The following is an 8,483-nucleotide window of genomic DNA, read 5'->3' as shown; positions in this document are numbered from 1 at the left end:
ATGTTACAAATGTCATATGAGGTCAATATTGAACCATAAAAATTTAATTAAGATTGTAAATATAAAGTTTAAGTATATTTCTGGTGGGTCTATCGAAGGATAATTATTGTTGTGTAGCATCATTTCATCCCGATCCCGTAACTCAGATGTAAATACCACACGGAAACCTTTGCATTACTAATATTTTTGATTTGTATTATTCAGTATACTACTATAAGGAGACATACGACATGAAATTTTGGACGATGTCAACGACAACATGATCGTCTGGATGAATGTCGTAATTCTCATACCCTGCCGTCATATCCCAGATATTTAGAAACGTGACATTTTTTTTGAGATTGGAAAACTCTTCTGACTAGATCTGTTGATGAACACGAGCCAGGTAGTCGAGGGATTCTATAATTTCCCGCGATAGAGTAGCATGTGGCCCTTTTATATAAATACTCACTTCCGGCGATCTTCACAATAACCTTTGGGCAGCATTGCTAATGCCCCGGATGTGTTGTCTGAATACATGTGGCGGTGTCCGTACATGGTGTGCCCACATATGAATCAAAACAACACTGTTGTTTTTACTGCCGATGTTGTCTAGTCTAGTTGCAATAGACTGTAGTGCTTTTGTTGTTAGATATTGAGAGTTAAAAAAAGGATGTTCATGAGGGAACCAAGATAACGATATATTATTTGAATAATTATGTTCGAAAACAAAATGAACGTACGGCCCTATCGCCGGAGGACCGGGAAACAAGTCTAATTTTAATTGTGCAGTAAAATAGGAGACTATCTGTCTGGTAGTGGAATCCCCTATGATCAGGACATGTCTTCCATTCAAGCATTTTACATAGGATTTCGCCGACCACTTCATTCGACCGTGACAATTTAATGAATTCCAAGTTTGTTTGTAGTAAAACCCAGCTGGTTCATTCCATGTAGAAATCTTTGGTCTGCTGTAGCACGGGATATTTATCCTAGTCATAATGTCTTTCTCTGTAGAAAACAAACACATGTAAGAGTAAGTCTTTTGAAAATAAAAACAAATCTGACATAAAATGTCAACACAGACTAATAATGTTCTATCTAGGCGGTGGCAATTTTGTCAAATATTTTTCTAAGATTGTATTTAACGTTAGACGATTATCTAAAACAGTAAATTACCTTGACTTTGTGTTGTACACTTCCTGCCTTGACCTTTGTGTTACCTTACCTCTACCTTGACCTTTGTATTGTACACTTCCTTGACATATATGTTGTACGAGACCTTGCATTTTGTGTTGAACACTACCTTGACCTTTGCGTTGTACACTACCATGATCTTTGTGTTGCATACTACATTGACCTTTGTGTTGCATACTACCATGACCTTTGTGTAGTTCACTACCTTGACCTTTGTCTTGCACACTACATTGACCTTTGCGTTGTACACTACCTTGACCTATGTGTTGTACACTACGCTGACCTTTATGTTGTACATTACCTTGACCTTTGCGTTGTACACTACCTTGACCTTTATGTTATACACAAAATTGACCTTTCTAATGTATACTACCTTGACCTTTGTGTTGTACATTACCTTGACCTTTGTGTTGTATATTACCTTGAGCTTTGTGTTGTACACTACATTGACATTAATGCTGTACACTACCTCTAACTGATATTGATATCATATTTGTTTTTTTTTGTCCTTGTGAGTATGACTTTCTGATATCATATTTGTTTATCTTTGTCCTGGTGCGTATGACTTTCTGTTATCATATTTGTATATCTTTGCCCTAGTGAGTATGACTTTCTGATATCATATTTGTTTGTCTTTGTCCTGGTAAGTATAATTTTCTGTTATCATACTAGTTGGGCGACACCTGAAGGAGTGTCGCGGATGAAATGAAGAGAAGAGAAATGGGAAATAACTCTTGTTGTTATTCTTAAAAGGGACCAATTTCATAAGGTTATGGAAAATATACCAGAGTTTGAAGTCATATCAGGATTTTAGTCTATTTGACCGGTGTGACCATGAATAAAGGTCAAGGTTATTTATTTAAAAAAAAACCTTGGTAGTTCATTATATAATATATACTAGCAGTTAACCTGAAAGATACATTTTAATTGATTTTCTATAAAAACACCAACAAAGGAAGGTAATCAAAAAATGATAAATCCTTTTAAGCTACATCCTCAATATTCCATGGGTTACTATCACTGACGTAATATCCACCCCTTGACTATCTCATAGTAAAATTGGAACCACTTCAGAAGAAAAAACTGACCAATCACAGGCTTGCAGAAATTAGGGCTTGATCAATATATCGATATACCGATATGTATCAGTTTTCACCAGTGTACCGAATATCGATATGCAAACATGTTGGATATCGCTGTATCGTTTTACATCTCACCCTACTGTTTTTGTTATAGAAATAGGAAATTCCAAACAAAATTTATTCTAAAACATCATTCAAGTAAGAGCATTTCAATCAATTGGAAGTGTTTAAGGCATCTGTGTCACCTAGATGGATTAGAAATGCCTTTTCATAACTAAGAATACAAATTGACATGAATCAATTAACACAGATGATAAACCGAATCAAATGTTTTGTAGATTTTTTTTCTGGTTATATAATGTTTTATCAAAATTGTCTTTTATTGTCACAATATTCAAAACACATTGGTCAACTGAATTTGAAAAAGAGGTCCACTGTGTCGTCAATACATATCGTATCGTTATAGACCTTCCAATACCCAGCCCTAGCAGAAATCATTTTTGGCTGCATCCTAAATACTCCAGGGGTTACTATCACTGACGCAATATCCACCCATGGACTAATATCTAATATAGTAAAATTGGAGGCAGTTCAAAAGAAATCAAGAAGCCCAAGAGGCATTATTAATTAAAAGAAACCTCTTTTGGACCTACTCCTCAGGCCCCTGTGGGTCAGTCATGGAAAATATGCTAATAGGATTCAATGGCCATATCATATTGATAATTCTGACAACATTTGACTCATTTTCTATTACAAATGACCAAATAATGTTCAAAATTATCAAAACTATAGTAAACTAGACTCCTTCCCCAGGGGGAAACATGAGACTCCAGGGTCATAGATAATTCAAAAGTTTTGTGAAGGACCTTAAGACCTTTCCATCTATGAAGAGTATTTGATTATACCATTTCCAGAATTTTAGAAGAGGTTTTTGAAGTTTTAGCCTATCATATTTGACCCCATTTAGCCCCACCCCTCAGGTCCCTGGGGGTCAGTCATGAAAAATTTGTTAATAGGATTCAATGGCCATCTCATACTGATAATTCTGACAACATTTGATTCATTTTCTATTACAAATGACCAAATAATGCTCAAAAATGTGTTTTACCTACAAGTTATAGTAAACTTGACCCCCTCCCCAGGGGGAAACGTGAATTCATCTATGAAGAGTATTTGATTCCACTATTTCCTGAATTTTAGAAGAAGATTGTTGAAGTTTTAGCCTAATTGACCCCTTTTGGCCCCAACCCTCAGGTCCCTAGGAGACCATATAATTCACAATTTTGATTAACCTTTTGCCATGAAAAGGCAAAATTAGATTAGGTCACTGAAGACTTCATCTCAGGTGACCTCAAAACTGAGTCCTGCATAGACTTCCTTTCAAGATTGCAGAGAAAGTGCCACCCAACTTCAAACCAACACATATGTACAGTGAACCACATTATACAATTCCTTTGATGTACGTAAAATAATCTAATTCCTGTGTCTTCTGTTGGCTGCAGTTTCATTGACGATTTGCCAGGTGTAATATAGCCACGCCTCTACCCGCAAACTTTCTATTCAATGTCGGAACAAACAATGCGGTTTGATTGACAGCTGGCGATCAGTTAATTATGAAATAGTGCAGGGGTAAATATAATGTCAGTGATAGTAACCCCTGGCGTATGGAGAATGATTAGGCTATTACTCTGCTGTTTTCTTAAATAAAGGGATTTCTTAAATAAAGGGAGACTTAAAACTTGAATGTGGCATTTTATAATTGTCCCTATGACATACAATTAAGCAAGGAGTTCATCATAATTGCTATTGCCGCCTGGAATATGCATTTTCATGAATAATCATGTAAAAGTCTCTACTAGCTACCCCCATTTTATCGAAAATAAGTAAACAAATTGGTAATAATAGACAATATCGCCTAGCTGGACACTCATTCTCTTACAAATACATACATTTTAGAGAACAAGAAATGTTAAACAGTTTTTTACTGACAGCTGGTTGATGGTTTTTCTCCGGGTTCTCCGGCTTTCCTCCACAATCAAACCTGGCACAATCTTAAATGACCCTGGCTGTTAATAGGATGTTAAACTAATAAAAAAAGAGAACTCTATTCTTCATTCGAATTGGAACACATATGGTACCAGGTAATTAAATTATTTTAAATCCTTGATACTGCTGAAGGATAAGAAAATCAGTTAAATAAATCATCACATTAATGATCTATTTGTAGCTTTTTGTGTATACTCACAAAATGAATTACCTGGTATGTACCTTTCATGCTTCTCTTTTGTTTTATTAATCATTTACATCAATAGATAACACAGTATATTTATTTTTTATATTGAGGAAGATTACCTATATATATATATATGTATATATAAACATGTAGGTACTAGTATTTAAGATAGTTACTGTTTCCAAGTGTTATTCATTACAGATGAAAAAAAATGTCAAGAGCAAGCAAATCATATATTTAAAAGTCTATACCTTAACCGAAATGGCTTTCAATTTATTATTCTTTTCAATATTGTTTTTTGATTTAGAAAAATTTGAAAACTCAAATTTAAAATTTATCTGGTTTCTAAAATGCTTAAAACTGATGAGGCTGTTACAAGTTTGACAATCACTGTATAGTGAGTGTTATAACTACAGTGTAGGTCTCCTTTCTCTAGATATTGTATGATATGAAAAAAACCCAGAAAAACTATTGTTATTTTGGAAATAAAATGTCAAAATGTCCTTTAAGTCTTGTGGTATATCAAATTTCATAAATTTCAGTTTATTAATTTCAAATGATGTAGCAATGAGTGTATTATATTTATCACATAACTAGTATTAATCAAAACATAGTAAAAGCTTCAGTATTTCTTACAGGAAAAAAAGGGTGCTTAGTTTAAAGCGCACCTTGACCTCAATAAATGTATTAAATGACCACCAGATCAAAGTACAGGGGCACTTAGAAGATATCAACAACTTCCTTCTCGAGGGAGATTTGTCTTCAGTGGAAGCTGAAGGGGAAGCTGAGTGATTTTGCTATTTCATGTTGAAATACACATCATGCAAAGAGGCAGATAATAATTCAACTGAGACCTGAAGAAATATAACTTTTTTTTTTATTTATTTGAGATGTAACGTTAAAAACACTGGGATTGAATGTGGCTTGTATTGCCAATACAGTAGTCGAATTGTACGATTCATGTCGTTTTAATGTTACTTCAGTTAAAGGCCCACTACCTTTTCGGAGTAAAACATAAAGGTTCCTTTAAAGCAATAATGACATCAGAAAATATATACCGATGTCCTAAGATGAGCTTACAACACCAAACATATGCAAGATTTTCTCCGTAAATTCATATATAACAATGGAGTTTTGTCGTCTGGTGCAGTAACAGTCAACTACCGTGCGGTATTTAGGACGACGGCGAAACATAAGACGACCCGCGTTATGAAAATTTACATTTTATTTAATTTAATCAAATTGTTCAGAAGGTGGATGATACGTGTACTATTAACGGTAAGTTAATAACTTTTGTGACTCTACAAAGCTATCGATCTCGTTTTACATTCCTATTTTAACAAGAGGCCTATGGGCCTTAACGTTCACCTGATATTTGATAAAAATTAGTTATGTAATTTACCAGCCAACTGATGTCTTTTGTTCACGAAATAGGAACATACATCTAATAGGTCTACATACAAATTTTCATTAAGCTTGGTGAATATTTATTCACATTACCATGTTCACAAGGTTCAATAATTATTATTGCAAAGGGTTATAACTCCGTAATTTACTGCCGAATCAAGCCGATTTTCGAACTCGTCCGAGATCTTTCCAATATTAGTCTACATATCAAGTTTCATTAAGCTCGGTGAATATTTATTCAAATTACCGCGTTCACAAGGAAATGTTAACGGACGTCGCACGACGGACGACGCCGGACAAAAGACTATCGCAATAGGTCACCATGACCTATGGTCAGGTGACCTAAAATTAAAAGCCATTTCGGAAAGGTAGTGGGCCTTTAAGGAACAAAGAGTTTGGGTTTGTTTGTTTTTTTTTTTTTTTTATGATGACAAAAACTGGAATTGTTACGTAACGATGACACAAAAGAGGTGAAACCAGTTTTTCTTTCGGCTGAATTACTTTGCTGATTAGTATGCATGCACAATGTCCCTCCTTCTTTCTCGAGATTTTGCCATCAATATACCTCGCAGATGATTATTTTAGAATTCAACATATTCGCCGTAATAAGCGCCCCTCCCTTTTTCTGGCGAAAAGTTGAAGTTGTATAAACGCCACCATCCCACGGATTTAAGAATGTTTTACTACATGTGATGACTCTAATATCAGCATTGTATCTCATATTACATGAACTTGCAGGTCGTTTACGTTTAAATCACGACATGATAATGCGTCTCAAAGGATAAAAGACATATACATGTCCTTTCTACGGTGGCTGATTTATGCCAAAATTAAATATCTTAATTCTCGGGGCGAAAAGACGAAAAATGGAAAGTGAAGCACGCTAATTAGCGCCTTTAATTTTCGCCTTCAAAAATCTCGTCTTTTCGCCCCGAAAAGACGAAAATTAACAAACCTTAATTTTCTTCTTTTCGCCCCGAAAAGATACAATTTTGTTTGTTTGTTTAGTTTTACGTCCTATTAACAGCCAGGGTCATGTAAGGTTTGTTGGTGGAGGAAAGCCGGAGTACCCGGAGAAAAACCACAGGTCAGCGGTCAGTACCTGGCAACTGCCCCACATGGGATTCGAACCCGCATCCCAGAGGTGGAGGGCTTGTGGTTATATGTCGGGACATCTTAACCACTCGGCCACCGCGCCCCCACCGAAAAGATACAAATTAAAGATATACTTTGTCATCTTTCATATACGACGAAGATTATAATGTAATTTCTTATGTTCAATTATGAAGACCACGTCGTGTATGTAGTCAAAATTTCTTTTTAAATGATACACAGTACATTGTACCTACTGATTGACTGTTATAATTAACTGTATTTGAGCAATTTCTTGGTACAAGTCCAAGTCAACAGAATTTCCAGAGAGCACAAAATCTAAAGGAGATTACGGAAGCCGTCTGGCTCCACACCAAAAAATATATTTATTGTGTTACCTCACAATAATATTGTGAGAGAACACAATCTTATTGTGAGGCCACACAATCTTATTGTGAGGCCACACAATAATTATTGTGAGGCCACACAATAATTAATGTGAGGCCACACAATAATTATTGTGAGGGAACACAATCTTATTGTAAGGGAACACAATCTTATTGTAAGGCCACACAATATTATTGTGAGGGAACACAATCTTATTGTAAGGGAACACAATCTTATTGTGAGGCCACACAAGAATTATTGAAACATGCGTCTGCTATATAATGATTTTAAAGCTTTGTTTGCAAACAAAAAAGGTATTCTCAGCTTTATTTGGCCACATTACAACAAACTAATAATTCAGGGCATTAAACACACATATTCTATAGTACATGTATTATATGAATTCTCCGTTAACGACATACATTCCTATATATACCAGTCAATATTTCGGTAAATAAATATCACATCGCGTTTCAGAACTCATCAAAATATTACAATACTGCATGTCCATGTCGGTTTCCATGTTCATGTACACTCCACTTGTATATAGCAATAAGAAATAAGTTTAATTGACTGTCCACATACTATGATATATGACTACAGACCAAAGAAAATTTGACATATAAATGTTGAACTGCCAAAGGGTACCAGCGTCATATGAAATATGGTATGTATATTCAGTTCACACTTGAAATCAAGTAGAGGCTTCAAGTGTAAGATCTGCAGTGATCTCGTACTTGGTGTGTAAATTAATTTAGAACACTTTAGCATAAAAGGGAGTGAGACTACTGGTTTGCCAGTTGTCAGTATAATGATCGAGGGGATGTATCTCAGCCGGCATGTTTCAGTGAGATAGCACTATAAATGGACAAGAGATTCCACAACTGCAGTATATGGTCAGTGCATATACATAATTACATATACATAACAGAATATTTCCACTGCTTATATCTAAAGCAAAATTATATCCGTTAAAAGCAGCACTGAAACTAGTGACCGCTGCTCCAAAAGCATCTGTCGTTAGCCACATACAATGTATACAGTCTCAATAAAGATGACCTATATACAAATCGGTCGTTATACACAGGTGGTCGTTATACACAGGT

The sequence above is a fragment of the Argopecten irradians genome, chromosome 14, assembly GCF_041381155.1.
Source record: "Argopecten irradians isolate NY chromosome 14, Ai_NY, whole genome shotgun sequence".
NCBI lineage: Eukaryota > Metazoa > Mollusca > Bivalvia > Pectinida > Pectinidae > Argopecten > Argopecten irradians.
Note: the sequence above shows the minus strand (reverse complement) of the source record.